This window comes from Oncorhynchus kisutch, linkage group LG8 (assembly GCF_002021735.2).
Source record: "Oncorhynchus kisutch isolate 150728-3 linkage group LG8, Okis_V2, whole genome shotgun sequence".
Lineage (NCBI taxonomy): Eukaryota > Metazoa > Chordata > Actinopteri > Salmoniformes > Salmonidae > Oncorhynchus > Oncorhynchus kisutch.
In genome coordinates this window covers 51162927-51184117 of record NC_034181.2, presented here as the reverse complement: position 1 = coordinate 51184117, position 21191 = coordinate 51162927, and the positions used below count along the sequence as shown (strand labels likewise).

The following is a 21191-nucleotide window of genomic DNA, read 5'->3' as shown; positions in this document are numbered from 1 at the left end:
ATATTTTACAGTCTTCACATTTAACCTTCTGTAATCCACACAGAACCTGATTGAGCCGTCCTTCTTTCTTCCTAACACCTCGCTGCTGCTCATGGATTGCTGCATGTTTGTCAAACTCTGCTTGTTTGATAGGCTTGCTGTCCACTGTGTCAATCTATGCTGGACTAGTTTTGTGCAAGCCCAAGTCAAAATCACCAGTGCTTAACACTCCCACATACATCCCCACCAAAGCTCTCAGTTTGGACCTCCGTTAGCTGGCTGCAATCTGTCCAGCTCTACGTCCCGCTTTGCTGTGGTGGGAGAGTATGGTGGCTGGTTAGAATCCTGTTGGCTAGCAACGGTAGTGACTTCAATGCCCTCCCTCAGGAACTGTGATTCCGGAGTAACATTCATCACAAGCACTGGCAGTTTCCCCTTCACTGAGCTGCACATGCTATATGCTACCAACAAGTTACTGTATCAGTGACTTCAACACAGGGCTCAAGAAGACCCTCTGTTTTGTCATTGTCTGCTGTACCCTGTACCCTACCAGTTATAAAATTTTCACTTCTAGAGGGAATAGTTGTCATTCATCAGCACCACTTTACACACTTCCCCAGCCCCATATTTTACCAGGAAGTCTGTTCCTATCAGAGCACACTGGTCGGCATCGCTAGCATCTACAAAATCCCTGGTCAGTTTCAAAGCGTCAATGTTCATGACTGTGGACCAGCACCCCAGGACTGAGAGAAACTGTCCATGTGCTACTTTAACCGGCTGTAGCATTTCTTCCTACCTATTTGTATACCATGGAAAACGGGGTTCCCGAGCCCACCATGACTTCACACTTGAAGTCAGCAATTTTGCACTCCAGGTAAACCTCATTACCCACAACACTTGACGTAATCCTTGTTGTGGGCTGGACAGCTGTGCATGTAATTGAAGCTGATAATGCGCTATCCTTTTCCATGCAAGAAACTTTTTTTTTTCATGCGCAACAACAGTGTCAGCAGGCCCTGCTACTGGTCGACACAGGTTGTCCTCTGTCTCTCCTGGGGAACCTAGACCTCACTCTCCCCTGGTCCGGTCTGTATCCTCCCGCGGCATCTGCCTTAGCTTCTGCAGAACACCCTGGAAACACTCTTCCAGGGTGCTTTGGTATGTCTCTCTCTGATGTTTCTGCCTCACTGCCAGATACTGCACCTCGGTCCAGAACTGTACAACGCTTTCACACAATTACTCAAACATCTCTTTTGGAACTCTGACACTGTCTCCAACTGGAGGCAGAGTGACCTCGCTTGTACCACACATGTTCACTTTGTAATGAGCAGTGTATTTTCTTTCCAGCGATTCTAGCTGCCTTATCTTATCAAGCTCTGTGGCAATGCTAATTGCCTCTTCCAACATTTTTGTTACCGCCTTGCGCAGGTGCCTACGAAGACCACTGCACCCAATGTGTGTGATAAAATGGTATTGTGCCAGCGAATCACATGTGTTCGCGCTATAATCTGGACAAGCCCGTCAGCAACAGCATGAGAAAGTTCAAACGATCTGACACACACCATCCATTCACTTGCACTGCTAACTCAAATTGTTCCATCCCAAACAGTTTCTGGCATGAACACTGGCCGGTCAATCTGCCTGTCCACGGCACCCGGCTTATCCACCACCGGTTGTCAGTCGGTTGGTGGTTGTTGATTGCTGTCCTGTGTTGTTCAACTTCTCCCTCCATTTTCCCACACAGCTAACCAGCTAGAGTTAACCAAGCTCGCAAGTGGCTGTTAGCTAGTTGACGTGCTGATCCCACCGCTGCCACCAATTTGTAATGAACCTGTACTGCCATTGAAACTCGCACATAATTTGTTAACTAGCGTAAACAGTCTAGGACTCTGATTTGTCATGAAATAATCAAGTTGTATTTTATTTGGATGAACACAGTCAGTGCACCCCAGCACTGACTCGCCGCACAAATCGCATTCCCAAAATCTCTCCCTCAGCATGCCCCAGCATCCTCGCATACAGCAACTCATTTACATAACATTGTGTGATAGGCTGAGAGACTTCTGAATGTCTCTTTTCAGCGCTTCATGCACTGACTGAATGGAAGCTGATAATTATGAGTTTTTTACTCCGCTGGTCTCGGAAGAAATAAGAATCCTCTCTGTCCAAGACTTAATACAAATGCACTACAACACCGTCTTGATCCATGTTGGATCTAATATCCCTAGTGAATGGATGTTGATCTTCTGTCGTTGTCTGCTTGATTTACAGCAAGTTCTCATTCGATTTAACAGAGAAATCATTAAGGTAATGAGTTAATATTTTCATATGTTTTTGTACCTCAGATTGGCCACTGAGTCTACTGCGCATTATTGTGTAGGATGGAATATTGCAACACCCAGCACTATTTCTCTTCATTATTCTGGATATAATGACAACAAATATGATCTAGTAATGAAATAACATAACAAATACATTTTGGTTTCCATGTTACCCCTGCAATTTTAAACAATACAGGGGGCTTCACTTGAAGCAGCCTACAGAAATACAAGTACTAGAATAGGCCTACCTTGAACATCTTCTGCTTGAAAAGTCCTTGTAATTATATTGTTGTCAATTTATATGTTCTCCTACTGCCTTATAATTATCCATTATTTCTTTTTTATCCTGTTTTTCTGAGTGATGTCAAATCAAATCAAATTTGTATTTGTCACATACACGTGTTTACATATATTATTGTGGGTGTAGCAAAATGCTTGTTTCTAGCTCCAACAGTGCAGTAATGTCTAACAATACACTCAATCTAAAGTAAAGGAATGGAATTAAGAATATTTAAATATTTGGATGAGCAATGTCAGAGCGACATTATATAGAATACCGTATATACCTATGAGAGTTAAATGCGGAAGACACATTTCAATTGAAGGCATTCAGTTGTACAACTGACTAGGTATCCTTTCTCCTTTCCCTTTCCCTAGTGTTCCATTTTTAAAGTGGCCAGTGATTTCAAGTCTATGTATATAGAGCAGCAGCCTCTAATGTGCTAGTGATGGCTATTTAACAGTCTGATTGCCTTGAGCTAGAACAGGCAGTGGCTCTGGTGGTTGTTGTCCTTGATGATCTTTTTTTCTACGATTACATGGACACAATAGTATGATTATTGTGAAAAGTCAGATTAATATAACAGTTTGATTTAAACGTTTTCATGCTCTACAATATCAATTTCCCTTAGAGCTAGGCATCCCGCTAGCAGGACAACTTCTGGTGAAACTGGAGGGGCACAATTCAAATAAATAATCATACAAATTATGGATATTAAACATTTAGGTACATATAAGTGTCTTATATCTGCTGAAAGCTTAAATTCTTGTTAATCTAACTGCACTGTCCGATTTACAGTAGTTATTACAGCGAAAACATGCCATGCGATTGTTTGAGGACCGGCGCTCCACATCTAAATATTTTTCCACCGGCACAGGTTTCATAAATTCATAAATAGAGATGAAATATTCACTTACTTTTTGAAAATGTTCCTCTGATTTGTCATCCAAAGTGTTCCAGCTATAACATGTAGTGTCGTTTTGGTAGATAAAATCCTTCCTTATATCTCAAAAAGTATGTTTAGTTGGTGCCATCCATTAATCGAGTAATCCACTCGTTCAACTGTAGAGAAAGTAATCCGAAAATCTTCAACAAGCCAAAATATGTTTCTAATTACTCCTCAGATTCCCTAAAATGTAATCAAATGACAATATTTCTTACGGAAAGAAGTATGTTTAATAGGAACATTTTAGCAGGTGCGTCCTGTCTTCATGGTGCTCGCAAACACGAATTTCCAAAACTGTGTCCCTGTACTAAGACTGATATTTATTTTTCGTTTTTGAAGTTACAAGCCTGAAACCTTGAACATATACTGTTGACACGGTGTGGAAGCCATAGAAATATGACCTTATACTTGCCATTCTAAGAGGATGGTCTCTCAATTTGTTTTAAATTCCGTTTGGTTTTTCTTTGGATTTTCTCCTACATTATTTTAACATTTCTACAAACTTCAAAGTGTTTTCTTTCCAAAGGTACCAATTATATGCATATCCTGGCTTCAGGGCCTGGGCAACAGGCAGTTTACTTTGGGCACATCATTCAGGTGGGTAATTTAGAAAAAAGGGGCCTAGCTCCAATAAATATATATTGGCCCATTTTTCTTCCCTTGAGGCCAGATAACGATAATTTTGCGCACACAAAAAAGTTTGAGAGGCCCACTGGGCTAAAAATGGACCAGCCAATGTGAAATTCGCTCAAACTGCCACATGGCCTTTCCCCCCCTGTTTACATGACTAATGCCATACTCGGCCTACTGCCATCATATGTTTAGGTTCATCCACATTATTGGTGTGTATGTAAACATAATCAGTGTTTCTGTTTGTGGGGAGTACTTTGTCTGGAAAACTGTACATGTATGTATTTTTTGGTTCTTTTTGTGTTTATGTATTTCAGGGTTTACTTGACGAGTTGTTATTTCTCTGTTTGTCTCTTTGTGTGTGTGTGTGTGTCCACCTTTAGGTGCCTGTATGCCTCCTCTGTGTGTGTGTGTGTTTGTGTGCGTGTATGTGTGTATCTATGTATATATGTGTGCGTGTGTCGCTGCTGTTTGTGTGTACCTGTACTCTGCATTAGCGGCAGAGCTAAGACCAGGGCTTTGTTGTCTCCCGATGCACGGCAGGTTCCCCAGGTTCACAATGCTCTGTCCTTGTGTCATCAATTGCTGTTAGATGATATTTTTCCATGTAGGTCAGGAAAGCGCTGGTGATTCAGAAACGGAGGACAAGAGGATTGATAGATTTTTATATCATAATCCTCGCTTGGGATTAGGGCTGACTTGTTCCGTTAAGTGACAATGTCAAATCCTCTTTCCCCCCATAAAACAACAGGCATAAAGCTAAACCCTGGATTCTGGGGCGTGGTTCCTCCTGCCCCAACTGGAAGGACCCAATAAGGGCATCCTAGAATCTGCCTGAATCGGCCTCCCGCTGAAAACTATGAATGCCATAGGAGTCTTAATAGGTTTCTGTTTGTGTGCGCTTAGGATTCGTTTTTTCTCTTCTTATACAGTTACACACACTCCTGCAGAACAAAACAATGCACAGCAAGATGTCGTACTGTGTGCATGTCACACATGTCCATTGTGTGTGTGTGTATACACAGAAAAAGGTTCCAAAAGGATTCTTCAGCTGTTACCAAATATGAACCCTCTGTGGAAAGGGTTCTACAAATATAGGATCTTCATTTGAGCCAGTTTGCTATAGCAGGAAAATTATTCTGCAGCAACAGGAAATGTGAAATATTATGCGGATTAATTAATAGGGTTGATACATTTTTCATTAGGGCAAATAACATTTTAACGTGGAAATTGCAAACTTCAAAAGCCTTTTTAAACCTCTAATACACTACAAGTTTGTGTGTCCTGCGCTGCAGGAAAATTCTCAGCTACAAAAGAGTAATCAAATTAAGATTCAACATCTGTACCTTCAACCAAAAAGGGTTCTTCAAAGGGTTATCCCAAGGGGACAGCCAAAGAACAATTTTAGGTTCTAGAGAGAACCTTTTTTCTAACAATGTATATGTTTTAAGTGAGTATTTCAACACTCGCCTTTTAAAATTCGGACATAGATCTGCTCTTAAGACACCTGAACAACATTCAGTTAATACTGTCTCTCTCCTCCCTTCAGACTCTCGGTCCACCAATGACTGCCTATTCATCTCAGGCTTTATGGTACTGTGTTAGAACTAGGCTAATAAACGGCTAGTTAAGAAGCCATCTAAATGCGTCATTTAACCGCGTTAATCTCCCCTCCACCCTTCGCCGCTCCCCCGATTAATAATTGACTGGGCCCCTAATTACCGACTGGTTCCCTAGACGATAGATGGTGTCACGACTTTCCCAGTCCCAGTTGCCATGACAATATGAGTGGACGGAGAATACTCACGACAGAGACACTATAAGATGAACACAGTAGATAGAGTTCTCAGGACCCAGAGATAATGGTGTGGGTGTGGGTTTGTCCTCTGTGTCAAGTAAATAAAAAGTTATTGTTTCTTTTGATCATTGGCATACAAGATACAGTATTTGATATACAGTATAGTGATATTCTCAACAGAACAATGTGACACTTTTAAAAACTAAACATCTCTTCCTCATTGCTTTCTGCTCCATGACTCTGAAAGATCCTGGCCAGATGTAATAACTGGGCTACTCAAAAGTAGTGAATAAATGGTGCCATTTGGTACACAGTCTAAGTGAATGAAGGGTCTTCACACACATAAAAGAGATGGAGAGAAGATGGTAATCACAAGGCAGAGGGAGATATAGTGTATCTCCTATTATAAACTGGGTGGTTTGAGCCCTGAATGCTGATTGGCTGAAAGCAGTGGCATATCAGACCATATACCACAGGTATGACAAAACATGTATTTTTACGCTTCTAATTATGGGGGTTACCTTGGGGGTTTATGGTATATAGCCAATATACCACGGCTAAGAGCTGTATCCTCGCTTCGTCTTACATAAGAACAGCCCTTAGCCGTGGTATATTGGTGCTTTCCCACACCTCCCCTATGCTTTATTTATCACATTTCAGTTAAAACCCAGATGCAGACAGTGTCGAAGAAACAAAAGTGTATTACTAGTACAGGGGCAGGCAAACGACAGGTCAAGGGCTTTCAGAGGTCTGTATTCCAGATAGGGTGCAAAAGGTCCAGAACAGCAGGCAGTTTCAGGGTCAGAGCAGGCAGGGGTCAATAATCCAGTGTGGTGTGGCAAGGTGCAAGCAGGGTCAGGGCAGGCAGAAAGGTCCAAACTGGGCAAAACTAGAAAACAGGAACAGACAGGAGTAAGGGGAAAAACGCTGGTAGGTTTCCTGGAAACAGGAGACAAAGGGCTGTGAGATGGGTTTCATTCTGGACATTGGGATGTTTACAGAGGGCACGGGGCAACAGAAGACGAACAGCAGAGGGGCTAATGATCTTGGAGATGGGGAAATTGCCAATAAACCGGGGGGAGAGTTTGTGGGATTCCACCCGGAGGGGCAGATCCCGGGTGGACAGCCATACCTTCTGCCTGAGATGATACCGGGGAGACGGGGTCCGGTGGCGATCCGCTTGTTGCCGATACCTGGAGGTGGTCTTCAGAAGGGCCGACGGGCTCTCTTCCAGGTATGTTGACAGCGACGGACAAACATCTGGGCCGAAGGAATGTCAACCTTTTTCTCTTGCTCAGTCAAGAGCGGGGGCTGATATCCAAGGGAACACTCAAAGGGCGATAGACCTGTGGCAGAGCATGGAAGGGTTTTGCGGGCGTATTCGACCCACACTAGTTGCTGGCTCCAGGTTGTGGGGTTGGCGGAGGCAAGGCAGCGCAGAGTCGTCTACAGGTCTTGATTCGCTCGCTCCGACTGGCCATTGAACTGGGGGTGGAATCCGGAGAACAGGCTAGCCGACAACCCAATGAGTGTTCAGAATGGCTTCCAGGACTGGGACCAGAACTGAGGACCCCGGTCGGAGACCATGTCCACTGGCAGTCCATGGATTTGGAAGACATGCTGCACCATGAGCTGGGCTGTCTCTTTGGCAGAGGGTAGCTTAGGAAGAGAAATGAAGTGGGCGGATTTGGAAAACCGATCCACTACGGTCAGGATGGCAGTGTTGTCATCAGACAGGGGGGAGACCTGTAACAAATTCCAGGGATATGTGAGACCAGGGACGGTGAGGGACAGGCAGAGGTTGAAGGAGACCAGCCGGAGCTTCCCGAGGAGTCTTATTCTGTGCACAGATTGTGCATGCCCTGCGACGAACGAGGAGACGCCAGGAACCATGGTAGGCCACCAATAGAGTTGTTGCACAAAGGCCAGGGTCCGAAGGGAACCTAGGTGGCAGGCAAGCCTGGAGTGGGCCCACTCAGGTGCAGAGGAACAAACAGGGTGAGGAACAAACATTCGGTTATCATGGCCCCCACCGGGGTTCGGCTGAGAACAATGCGCCTCACGAACCTGCTTCCCTATTCCACAGCTAAGTGCCGTCTCCAGGCACGAGGTGGGAAGGATGGTCTCAGGCTCATGTAGCCATGGGGCTATAGCGGCGTGACAGCGCATCCGCCTTGACATTCTTGGATCCCGGCCAGTATGAGAGGGAGAAGTTGAACTGGGTGAACAGCCTGTTTCAACTGGATATGATGCACTTAGCGGTGCGGAGATATTCCAGGCTCTTGTGGTCGGTACACAGGAATGAAGCCAGTGCCTCCACTCCTCCAATGCCATCTTCACCAGGAGAAGCTCACAATTATCCACATCATCATTCCTCTCCGTAGCGTTGAAGCAGTGGGAGAAGGTACGTGGATGTAACTTGATGTCTAGGGCAGATCGCTGGAACAGGACAGCCTCCACTCCGACATCCGAAGCATCAGCCTCCTCCACAAACTTGCGAGATGGGTCAGGAGGAACTAAGATCGGAGCTGTGGTGAAACAGTGTTTGAGATCCCGGAATGCCCGGTCAGCAGCTGGGGACCACTTGAACAGAATCTTGGAAGAGGTGAGTGCAGACAGGGAAGAAAGTGGTGATAAAAGTTGGTGAATCCCAGGAAAGGTTACATCTCTACACTGGACGTAGGCCGTGGGAAATCCACCACCACCATCACCTTCCCGGAATCCATCTGTACACTCCCTGCAGCGATGATGTGACCCAGAAGGGGGATGGTGGAGCGATGGAATTCGCACTTCTTCTGCTTTTACATTAAGCTGGTTCTCCAGGAGGCATTGGATAACCTGTTGGATGTGGAGTACGTGTTCTTGGGTGGAGCGGGAGAAGATGAGGATGTCATCGAGGTAGACGAAGACAAACCGGTTCATCATGTCGAGGAACAACATTAACCAGAGTCTGGAACACAGCATGCATGTTGGTAAGGCCAAATGGCATGACCAGATACTCGTAGTGACCGCTGGCCATGTTGAAGGCAGTCTGTACATGCATAGGCTACATACACTGTATGACATCCGCCAGCTCAAAGCCAAACAGTGTCCAAAATGGCACCTAAACGCTCCCTACGTGCCCTTCTCGAAAGTAGTGCACTATATAGGGAATAGGGTGCCATTTGTATACCAATTCTCTTCAGGTGGCATTGAGGAAGAGGCGTAATGTTATCAAGAAAAAATAAATAAATAAAAAAACATGAATGTTCACCGCACAAACGGAACAATTTATTTAAGTATTTGCTAATTGAGACAGCCAGCATTGAGTCACTTCTTATGATACATTGCGTTATTGAGGTTGTTGTCGTGTCTGTGTGTGCATTAATCACTTTTGGGCTGTTGCTGTATTCAGCTATTTTCGGTGTGATTACAAAAGGCTTTCCCCCTGTCAAGGTGTACTCTATAAGGTGACTTCATAGTTAAGAGTTCTTATGTTCAGTGGTGGAGAAGTACCCAATTGTCATACTTGAGTAAAAGTATAAATACCTTAATAGAAAGTAAAAGTAAGCCACCCAGTAAAATACTACTCGAGTAAAAGTCTAAAAGTATTTGGTTCTAAATATCCAATATTTCTGGAGTTGTAGTGGGAGCACAACAAACCATATCATCGGTTGGGGATTGGGGGTGACCAGTGCGATATACCTGCTGGAGCGCGTGCTACGGGTGGGTGTTGTTAGCGTGACCAGTGAGCTGAGATAAGCTTTACCTAGCATAGACTAGGTGACCTGGAGACAGTGGGTCTGGCGACGAATATGTCGGGGCTTTGGTAACAAAACAGATGGCACTGTGATAGACTGCATCCAGTTTGCAGAGTAGAGTATTGGAAGCTGTTTTGTAGATGACATCGCCGAAGTCGAGGATCGGTAAGGATAGTCAGTTTTACTATGCTAAGTTTGGCAGCGTGAGTGAAGGAGACTTTGTTGCGAAATAGAAAGCTGATTCTAGATTTGATTTTGGATTGGAGATGTTTAATATGAGTGTGGAAGGAGAGTTTACAGTCTAGCCAGACACCTAGGTATTTGTAGTTGTCCACATATTCTAAGTCAGAACTGTCCAGGGTAGTGATGCTAGTCTGGCGGGCGAACGGGCAGCGAACGGCTGAAAAGCATGCATTTGGTTTTACTAGCTTTTAAGAGCAGTTGGAGGCCAAGGAAGGAGTGTTGTATAGCATTGAAGCTCGTTTTAAGGTTAGATAACTTCTTATGGACTTGGTTCCTGTGGCGGGATCAAAATCAGCGGAAATTTTAGAGCGCCACCTATTGTTTTCGATAAAACTCAAACTTTCATTAAAACACAAATGCAAGGTACTGAATTAAAGCTACACTCGTTGTGAATCTAGCCACCAAGTCAGATTTGTAAAATGCTTTTCGGCGAAAGCATGAGAAGCTATTATCTGATAGCATGCACCCCCCCCAAAATACCAGACCGTCAACAAAACAACAGATTTTGCGGTAGCCGTCGCTACCCAAAACGCAGAAATAAAATATAAAACATTCATTACCTTTGACGAGCTTCTTTCTTGGCACTCCTATATGTCACATAAACATCACAATTGGATCTTTTTCCCGATTAAATCCGTAATTGTATAACTAAAATGTGATTTGCTGAAGACCGGTCTGATCCAGAAAGATGCCCCTTTACAAGACGCAACGTCACTTTTTAAAATTACAAAAGTTGCCTATATACTTTTACAAATCACTTCAAATTACTTTTCTAAACCAACTTTAGGTATTAATAAACGTTAATAATCTATCAATTTGATCACGGGGCGATCTGTATTCGATAGCAGCAAGTCTTGAAATCATACTCCATGTTTTCACTTTCATAACATCCTGTGGTGAGCCCCAAGAAAGGAAATGCCTAAACGTCACCAAACCAAGGATAAAGCTGCCCCAAAATGCCAGCATTGGCGACATCGTGTGGAAGCTGTAGGCATTTACAGGGCATTCCCATGTATTTTCTTCAGCCTTAGACAATACATTGACTGGCGGATGGATATTATTTTTGTGTTTTTGGTGACCAGTTTTTCGAAGGATTTTGACTCCTAAACACGTTATGTTATAGCCACAGACACGATTTAACCAGTTTTAGAGACTTCAGAGTGTTTTCTATACACACACACTTATCATATGCATATACTATATTCCTGGCATGAGTAGCAGGACGCTGAAATGTTGCGCGATTTTTAACAAAAAGCTGCGAAAATTCGCAGCCTCCTTTTAACACAGTGTCCAAAGAAGGGCCATATGTTTACAGAATGGTGTCGTCTGCGTAGAGGTGGATCAGGGAATCCCCGCAGCAAGAGCGACAATTGATATATACAGAGAATTGAACCCTGTGGTACCCCCATAGAGACCGCCAGACGTCCGGACAACAGGCCCTCTAATTTGACACACTGAACTCTGTCTGCGATGTAGTTGGTGAACCAGGCGAGGCAGTCATTTGAGAAACCAAGGCTATTGAGTCTGCCGATAGGAATACGGGGATTGACAGAGTCGAAAGCCTTGGCCAGGTCGATGCTGGTTATGATGATCGTTTAATACCTTGAGCGTGGCTGAGATGTGCCCGTGACCAGCTCTAAAGTAAATGTAATTACTAACATATACTTAAGTATCAAAAGTAAAAGTATAAATCAAATTCCTTCTATTAAGCAAAGCAGGTGGCAATATTTTCTTGTTTTTAAAATGTATGGATAGTCAGGGGCACACTCCAACACTCAGACATAATTTACAAAAGATGCATTTGTGTTTAGGGATTCCGTTTGATCGGAGGCAGATGAGATGACCATGTGTTGACTTGATAAGTGTACCATGTGTGCTGAGAATCGGTAAGCAAGTTTAGAAAGTGAGTGTTTTAATTAAAAAATGCAACGTAATACAAGTCTGATGATGCGCAACGATGGTGACAGGTGTGTGCCATAACGAGCACCCTGGTGACCTAGAGACCGGAGAGGGAGCACACAATAAGTGCATGAATTGGACCATTTTCCTGTCCTGATAAGCATTCCAAATAAGTAATTTTGTCTGTCAGGTAAACTGTATGGAATAAAAAGGTCATTATTTTCTTTAGGAATGTAATGAAGTAAAAGTAAAAGTTGTTAAATAAATAGTAAAGTACAGATACCCGCAAGCAGTACTTAAGTAGTTCTTTAAAGTATTTTTACTTAATTACTTTACACCACTGGTAATGCTTGCTCCACAACAACTTCTAAATGAGAGGAAACACAAGCACCACCACCAATCAGTTTACGCAGAGAGGAAGAGGCAACGCAAGAGGGATAATTGGGTCCAAAATATGTTTTCTCCAGGCATTTTTTTTTGCTCACCAAGGGAGAAGTTTTTGTATGGAGATCAATGAGAGTGTCAATTTTGGTCCCCCAAAAATTGAATGGCTTATTTGCCAAGTGAGGCTTATTTGATCGAATAGAAGTTTGTGATGCTTAAGTTGTTACTAGTGTACTGGTATAAGTAGGACACGTAACATCCCAGCAAAAAACACTTTATATCGGCGTTGCGCCGGTTGTTCACATGAATATCTGCCCTCGCTTTGGCTAGAATGGTCCCAACTGATCTTGCCTCCTCCCGACTGCCTTCCATTTTTTAAATACCTTTTTGAAGACAATTATTTTCATTGTTAAATAGGCCACATGATTATCTGGTCAATAACATGGGTAATCTGTGGTTTACGGCACTGAGCAAACAACCACTATTACAATGGCAACTAGTGTAGCCATATTAGCAAATGACTACCGTCTGAATTTACACAAATCCCATTTGGTCACTTGTAACATGCTGTTTGGACAGTCAGTAGTCGAAAGCGGATTTGAAAAACAAAACTGGTTTGAGCATTAAGGCCTGCATTGTGAGAGGTGGCGCATTGTTGAGACCGAATCTGTAGTAAGTGTAGTTTTGACGGATTGGGGGACTTCCCCTATGAGGGATATCAGTCTTAAGAAAGGTGGCATCAGGACACTTTTAATAACACTCGTGAAGTATTGTGTTCATTAAATAATTATATTGGACCTTCCCACTAGTGGACCTGGCACATAGTTGTGCATCCCAAATGGCACCCAATTCCCTATCTAGTGCACTACTTTTGAACAGTGACCATGTGGCTCGGGTCAAAAGAAGTTCACTAGATATGGAATAGAGTGCCATTTGGGACACACCCAGAGACTGATGTTCAAGAGCTCATAAGATCAGGGAAATGGTGCCCCTTGCACCATTCTATTAAATGGATGTTTCAAAGTGTTTTTATTCAAGCAAGAGAAGGTTCTCTTCTGGGCTCTAAGCGTTTTTATTGAAGACCAATATGGCTTCAGTTCCCAATATTCTTTCTAGTTACATAATAAAGAAAGTCATGATTTGGTGTATAACTTGGAAATACATGGCTATAAAAGTATAATATTAATATGTGAAACAATTTAACTCAAACCTTGACATAAATGCATGAATAACTATGAAAATCTGTTGCTCCTCCTAAAATAATTAACAATGAGTTAGTTGAAGAGGTATAGCAAGATGTTGGATCTGTGTTTTGTGAATGTGTGTGTGTGTGTGTGTGTGTGTGTGTGCCTGTCTTCAGTTATGATGTGTCTGTCTGTGCACATGTGTATGTGTGTGTGTCAGTTCCGATGTGTCTGTGTGTGCACGTGTGTGTATGCGCATCTGTGTGTCCATGTCCGTGTCTGTCTCATGAGTGTTTTCCACCCCATCTGCCAGCCTCCCCACATGCTCTTTTCATTACTGCGATGGAAATCTGGTGAAGAGAGGAAGATTATAGACTAAGGGATATGAGGTCTCTCTAATAAATAGGTTCCTATTTTTTGCGGGGTCTCGATATGAGATTATCCCTTTACTCTGAGAATTCAGGGGCTAAGAGAAAAGCTTTAGCCCCCCACTGTGTTCCCCACCGCTTCCCATAGAAAGGGGTAAGCATATTGGATTGGAGTGGGGAGTGAGGTTATTACTGTGCGGATGGATGCATATCCTCCATCTCACTCTCTCACCTGTCATTGGATTAGAGTGGGAGTCAGCTCTCACCATTGACCTTTGAGCCAGCACTCCATTGGGTAGATTCATGACGAGTATTAGCGAAGAGGGGGATATATTCGGTGAGGAAATGTTCTGAGTGTTGCAGAAAATAAATGTAATGAATAAAACTGTCATGCTGTCCAATTCGGCATTATTGTCATACAGCATTTGTACAATGCGTTTATATCTGAATGTTCTGTAATGTTGCACCCTTCTGAATAGACCAGTGGTTCTAAATGAATACTTATGCATAACGTCTCAGAGCGAAATGTCATGAAAAGAGCTGACATGATGCCAAATTCTAAGTGATATATGTTCTAGACAATGCATTTCTATCTGAATGTTCTATGACATTGCACCCTGAACATGCCAGTGAATCTAAATTAAAAATGGTGACTATCCAGGTATTATGTGTTTGTTAGTCCAGTAAGTGGGGGTTTGGACTTAGTTTGTAGTTCGAATCTGACCAAGCAGCTCTATTCTATTAAGTAAAATGTGCACTTTCATCTCGGTATATAGAATATGTAACGATATGCGCTGAGAGTCAGGAAGCAAGTTCAGGCAGTGAGTGTTTTAATAAATAAACACAACATAAAACAAAACAAGAAACATTAACAACGCACAGTCCAGAAACAATAACGCCTGAGGAAGGAACCAAAGGGAGTGACATATATAGGGAAGGTAATCAGGGAGGTGATGGAGTCCAGGTGAGTCTGATGACGGCCAGGTGCGCTTAATGATGGTGACAGGTGTGCCCCATAACAAGCAGCTTGGTGACATAGAGGCCAGAGAGGGACCACACGTGACAGAATAACTAACTATCTTCAAAGTAATGACTCAATGTCGGTTGTTAGATGAAAGCTTATTTTTAGTAATAATACTTGTTCACGTTATATTTTACCACTTCAGATTCTACAAAACAATTAAAGAAAGTTGCTAGCGAAAGCCAGGGTAATCACTTGTCACTTGGCATTCTTTGTTTTTTTAACTTCCTATAGCAAGGCATTCTGGTACTAACTGACAATAGCGTAATCCAATACTAAACAATACAACATAAATATGTACATAGTTCTCTCAATTTCCATCACTCTTACATATGTAAATAGATACAGCTCAATGGATTAACTGTAAACATTAACTCTGTAACCCATTAAAGTTACAACATCCTCCCCCCAATGAACCGCTGTGTTCATCTAAATCTCTAAGCAGTATATCAACTGAATAGGCCTTCTCAACAAGTCCATGAGGCAGTACAAACTGAACATGACCTAACTAGGCCATCTCAGCCTGGAAACAGTTCCTCAATCTTTCCTAGTTTCCAGGTTAGTCTGGGTGTGTTATCTTATCTGACGAGTGCAATGTCACCCACTTTCAGTGGGGTGGGCTGTGGTGTGTCACAGCAGTGTGCTGACTATAGATCCAGTAAGTAGACTCTTTGCCAGCTGTTCCAGAAGCTGGTCACAAGTCTCTGCCTGTACTTCCATCTGGGTGTCATTTCCTCCTTGTTTAGTGTTGGGTACTGAGTGTCAGCTGGAAATGGCTTGGGCGGCAAAGAGGTTAGTCTTTTACCCAACAGGAAGTGTGCTGGTGTCAGGGGTTGTGGTTCATCCACTTCATTGTGCACAAAGGTCAGAGGCCTAGAATTTAGGATAGCATCAACCTCTGTCAGAACTTTGCTTAAATCTCATCAAAGTTGATTGAAGCTCTCCCAAGAACCTTTCTCAGGCATGTTTTCACTGACCTGATGAGTAATTCCCAGCATTGGCTATGAATCTCTCTAACCATGCGGTCACTCATCACTTTTTTCAGTTTTCTGTACCTTTCAAGCTCCAACACGGGTCCAGTGATGTCTGTGCTGTTTGCTGCGAGCGGTACAGTGACCTGGCAACTGGGATTTTGTTCTCTAATCACCTCTTCTGGAACCTTGTTATCATCAGTCTCCTCTGACTCCCACATTTCCTGGAACATGTACTTGATCTTGATTGTGAAAGGGGTCAGGAAGCCAAGAGGGTTGAAGATGAGTGCAGACGACTGCAAAACACTTCACGTTGTGTTTTTATTTTGCTTTAGAATGGTCAGTAACACAAAGTCATCTGTTCCCAGTCTCCACACTAAACCTAAAACTTTCAGCACTACCCTTTGTATTCCTAGCACCAACGGGTGGTCAGTTGTCATAATCTCCTCCCATTTGGTTTCAGTTCAGGAGAATTGGTCATCCACAGGTCCGTGCCGACAGCATTCACTTTGTAGTTGTCACAAGGTCAGCCTCTTCAACATCGCGTGAACTTGCAATGAAGTCATCTACATAGAGTGACTCTCTCAATGTCTCTACAACTTCTGGTTGTTCTGTTTTATATTGTTTCAGGTGCTTCCTGATTGTAGCTGCAAGCAAGAATGTACTTGGGGAAGCTCCAAATACCACTCTGTTCATCCTCGGCACACACAGTTCCTTTTTATTTTCTCCCCTTGTTGGGCCTGTGAGCCACAGGAATCTCACAGCGTCTCAGTCTCTCTCTGCTAGGGATATCTCTAGGAAAGTCTTCTTGATGTCTGCCATGAATGCGATCTCATGTAGTCTGAACGCTGAGCAGATCCGGATTCGGGTTAGGTTTTGTGAGTAGTGATGGACAGCCATCTTCATAGGACGAGGCATAAAAAAACACTCTCAGTCTTCTCTGAGTACTGCATGGTGAGGTAAGTAGTATTTCATGTTGTCTGTGCTTGATGCGTTGTCCTTGGGCATGTCCTCTCCCATATCCTGTTGTAAGTAGTCCTCTATTACTTCATTGTATCTGCTGTACAACGTCACATCCTTCTTCAGTCTTTTCTTCAGTCCTTCAAACCATTTCTGCAATTCTGCAGTTGTCTTGGATTTCTGGCATTTCTCATTTCCATGGCAACTCCGCATGGAGTTGCCATGTTCATCTTTGAAGGTGGTTGTTCTCTTGAACCTCTGTAGAGCCTAATTTTCCTCTTTGTTTTGTGTTTTCTCACTTGTGATACCCAGAGACTCAAGCTCCCAGAATGCATGCAGTTGTTTGGAGACTAGTGTGTCTTCATCATGTCAGGTGAACATGCATGTTGCCTCAGCGACACTTGACATGGACACTGGTTCCTGCAACAACGATTCAATGGTGCTCTCTCTCTCTACCAGTATCTCTGTCAGTCGCTCCACTCGGCCTGATACTATCTGCCGGTAGTAGTCTGCTCCTTTCAGGACAGAAAGTTCAATATCATTGTCATCTCCCGGAAAGTTTGCGATCTGCAGTCCCTTTCTATAAAGCTAATGTTGAATCTGCTCACTAGGAACCTTCATCACAGCTGTGCACACTTGTGAGGTTTCAATTGCCTCTATTTCAATTCTCTGCTGTTTGTCCCAGACATTCTCCAAGATGACTTTCACTGTGTTGCGTTGGGATGTTGCTGGAGCAGAGGAGCCAAACGTGTGAAGAGTGAGTGCCTCTTGTCTGATTACTGGTAGCTTCAGGCCCTTCAGAAGGTTTTCATGTATGAAACTTCTGACTGCCTCCATCTAAAAAGCAACGAGCTATCTTCCTGCCCGATGGGCCTTCTTACCCATGCCTTTGTCGTTTATAGCAACACAGTGTTCTGTTAATCTGGTTTCATCTTCACTGAATGGGGAATAACTGAGGAAACATCATCATCTGCAGAAACAGTAGGATCTCGCATCGCACTCCTCTTACCGGTACACACAGCAATTTGATGTCTGCTTCCACATGTTGCACATGACATGTCTTTGACTTTACATAATTTTGCAATGTGTTTCTGTCCTAAACATACAAAGCATCTTTCCATTTTCTTTCATTTCTCTTTGCGTGCAGAAATATTGTGGTCAGGGTAGTTTTCTGATTTGTGGTCTGCACTGTCACAGAATAGACAGTGTTGTGCCGCAGCAGATGGCATGTTGGGTCTTTCTGTTTTCATTTCATCGGAGGAGCATGACTTGTTCCATGGTTTGCTCTCTTTCTGTTCGTTTCATGATCTTGTCATTTGTAGTGCTCGCTCCCTGCTCTGAACCTCCTTCTGTAGGAAACTGATGATCTCAGACATTTTCCATTCATCATCTACTCCCCTCTGACGAATATAGTCAAGAGCTATGTCCTCTGGAATCATCTGCAGTAAGATTGGGCGTAGTAGACTTCCATAGGTTTCTGACACTACACCCAGCGATTCCAAGCTCCTAACCTGAATTTCACATTCATCATATAGCTGCCTCAAGGCACTTAGGTCAGAGGATATCTTCACGGGAGTGAGATTCAGCAGCTTTGACATGTGAGCACTAATCACAAGATCTTTCCTTCCAAATCTGCTCTTGAGCAGAGCGATTGCATCATCATAGTTACTGTCTGTTAACATCAGTCTTGCTACTGCCTTTGCAGCTGGTCCAGTGAGATCCGTTTCCCAGTAGGTAAACTTCTCTTTATTGCACAGTGAATCATTTTGTGAATAACAGTCTGATACTGGCTCCAAAACTCTTGCCACATACTGACATCTCCATAGAATTTCTCAATAATCAACTTTGGTAGCCTTACTGATTGTCTCTGAGATCTGTCTGAGTTAGCATCACTCACCTGTGCTGGTAATGGATTGAGGTCCTTATTTTCTTCTCATTTTCTCAAACAAGCTGTCCTCCTTAGCTAACAGCAATTCCAACAATGTACTAAAGTGATCGGTATCCGGACTTGACTGGTTTATTTACACGTCAATTTTATTCAAAAGTCTGTGTTGTGGCACCTTGGATGGTACCCCGCTTTCGTTGCAGTCTTTCTGCTTCATGCCGACGTTCCTCCTCAGACATTTCAGCCAATTCATCCCTCTGATCTTCGTCGCAGCTCATACTCCCGGGTTTCGGCACCAAAAATGTAGAATAACTATCTTCAAAGTGATGACTCGGGACGGGACGTTGGTTGTGAGATGAAAGCTTATTTTTAGTAATAATACTTGTTCACGTTACATTTGACCACTTTAGATTCTACAAAACAATAAAAGAAAGTTGGTTCGGAAGTCAGGGAATATAACTTGTCACTGGGCTCGTTCACGTTTTTTTTACTTCCTGTCATAAGGCATTCTGGTACTTGCATTCAATAGCGTAATCAAATACAACAGAAGTATGTACACTCTCAATCTCCTTCGTGTGAATTCTAATACAATTACTCTTACATTTGTAAATAATTGTAAAAGAAAATGTCTTTAGATACAGCTCAATTAATTAATGGTAAACAATTAACTCTGTAACTCATTAAAGTTACAACACAGTAAACTATTGGCGTACCAAATAGCACCCTGTTCCCTATATAGTGCACTACGTTTGACTGGAGTCTGCAGATTAAACATGAATGTGTATAGAAGAATAGTCTTATATCCAAAAAGTGGACACATAAAGTTGCTAATTTAAAAACGTGATCAAATAAAAGCTATTGCACTCTCCCAAAGTTTGGCTGGTATCTAAAATCTACCAACCTTTTGTATTTTTTGTGAATTGTAAAAGGTTTGCTGCTCTTGAGCAGAGCGATTGCATCATCATAGTTACTGCCTGCTAACATCAGTCCTGCTACTGCCTTTGCAGCTGGTCCAGTGAGATACGTTTCCCGGTAGGTAAACTTCTCTTTATTGCACAGTGAATCATTTTGTGAATAGCAGTCTGATACTGGCTCCAAAACTCCTGCCACATACTGACATTTCCATAGAATTTCTCAATAATCAACTTTGGTAGCCTTACTGATTGTCTCTGACACCATTATTGTTTTTTGTTTTTTAAAATGTGGTTAACCTTTTGACTCTTGTTATTCCTGGAAGCATGGCAAATGTGAACATACACAATGTTCCCCCTCCATACACAAAATATATCTGTAATACTTTACTTCATGGTGGTATGCATAGGGCATTCATAACGCCTTCATGAAACAAGTCAGGACCGTATTGCAGTATCATTCATAACAACCTCCATAATATGTCCTACATTTTATTCATACCAACAAGTATTTTATTTATTTTTTACCCCATTTTTCTCCCCAATTTCGTAGTATCCAATTGTTAGTAGCTACTATCTTGTCTCATCGCTACAACTCCCGTACAGGCTCGGGAGAGACGAAGGTTGAAAGTCATGTGTCCTCCGATACACCACCCAACCAAGCCGCACTGCTTCTTAACACAGCGCGCATCCAACCGGAAGCCAGCCACACCAATGTGTTGGAGGAAACACGTGCACCTGGCAACCTTGGTTAGCGCGCACTGTGCCCGGCCTGCCACGGGTGTCTCTGGTGCGCGATGAGACAAGGATATCCCTACCGGCCAAGCCCTCCCTAGCCCGGACGACGCTATGCCAATTGTGCGTCGCATCCACGGACCTCCCGGTCGAGGGCCGTTTACGACAGAGCCTGGGCGCAAACCCAGAGTCTCTGGTGGCACAGCTGGCGCTGCAGTACAGCGCCTTTAACCACTGCGCCACCCGGGAGGCCCTTGGCATACCATCAAGTATTAACACACTTTCTGTATGCACTACTATACTCCACAGCAAACAAGTTCTGCCCACTAGGGATGTGTGACTCCATGGCCTGACTGAAAAGCCGTCCACAGCCATTCTTTCCACCTTAAGTCCGACGGCTAGGTCTGTGTGTGTTCTGTCAAAACGACAACTTTGATGATTAATGTCCCTTTGGACTTACCAGTTTTTTCCTCCTTTGTCTGCTCTATAGTATTTTGTTCCACTCTTCCCAGCTTTGCCCTCTGTATTTCCAATGTGTTGAGCTGCTATCGATCTCTGTCTGGTGTTCTGGAGTTTTTTTGCCCTCTTCGATGTTCTCGCCATGCTGTATTTCAGGTCATTCTACTCTTTTTTTTAAAGGACAGCTATGAAACAAGAAAACTTGACTTTGTGCTAGTTTTGGTAGCTTGCCACTTGGCATGGCTGTCACAATGTCTGCCGTGAAACTTGTCTTAGCATGCAATTAATTTGCAATTAGCCTCTACGGGACCCCTCATTTCAAAGATGATGAAAACATTATTTTTTTACGAATGTATTATCTTTTACCAGATCTAATGTGTTATATATGCATATCCTTTCTTCAGGTCCTGAGCTACAGGCAGTTAGATTTGGATATGTCATTTTAGGCAAAAATAGAAAAAGCAGGTGTGATCCTTA

The 21191-nt window shown here is 43.1% G+C and overlaps 1 protein-coding gene across 1 annotated transcript in view; it reads left to right on the top strand.

Moving 5' to 3' along the window:
- The window catches only part of LOC109895575 (MAM domain-containing glycosylphosphatidylinositol anchor protein 1), a 410076-nt gene that overhangs the window by 233371 nt on the left and 155514 nt on the right, over nt 1-21191 (top strand). The gene's annotated exons all lie outside the window — the stretch shown is intronic.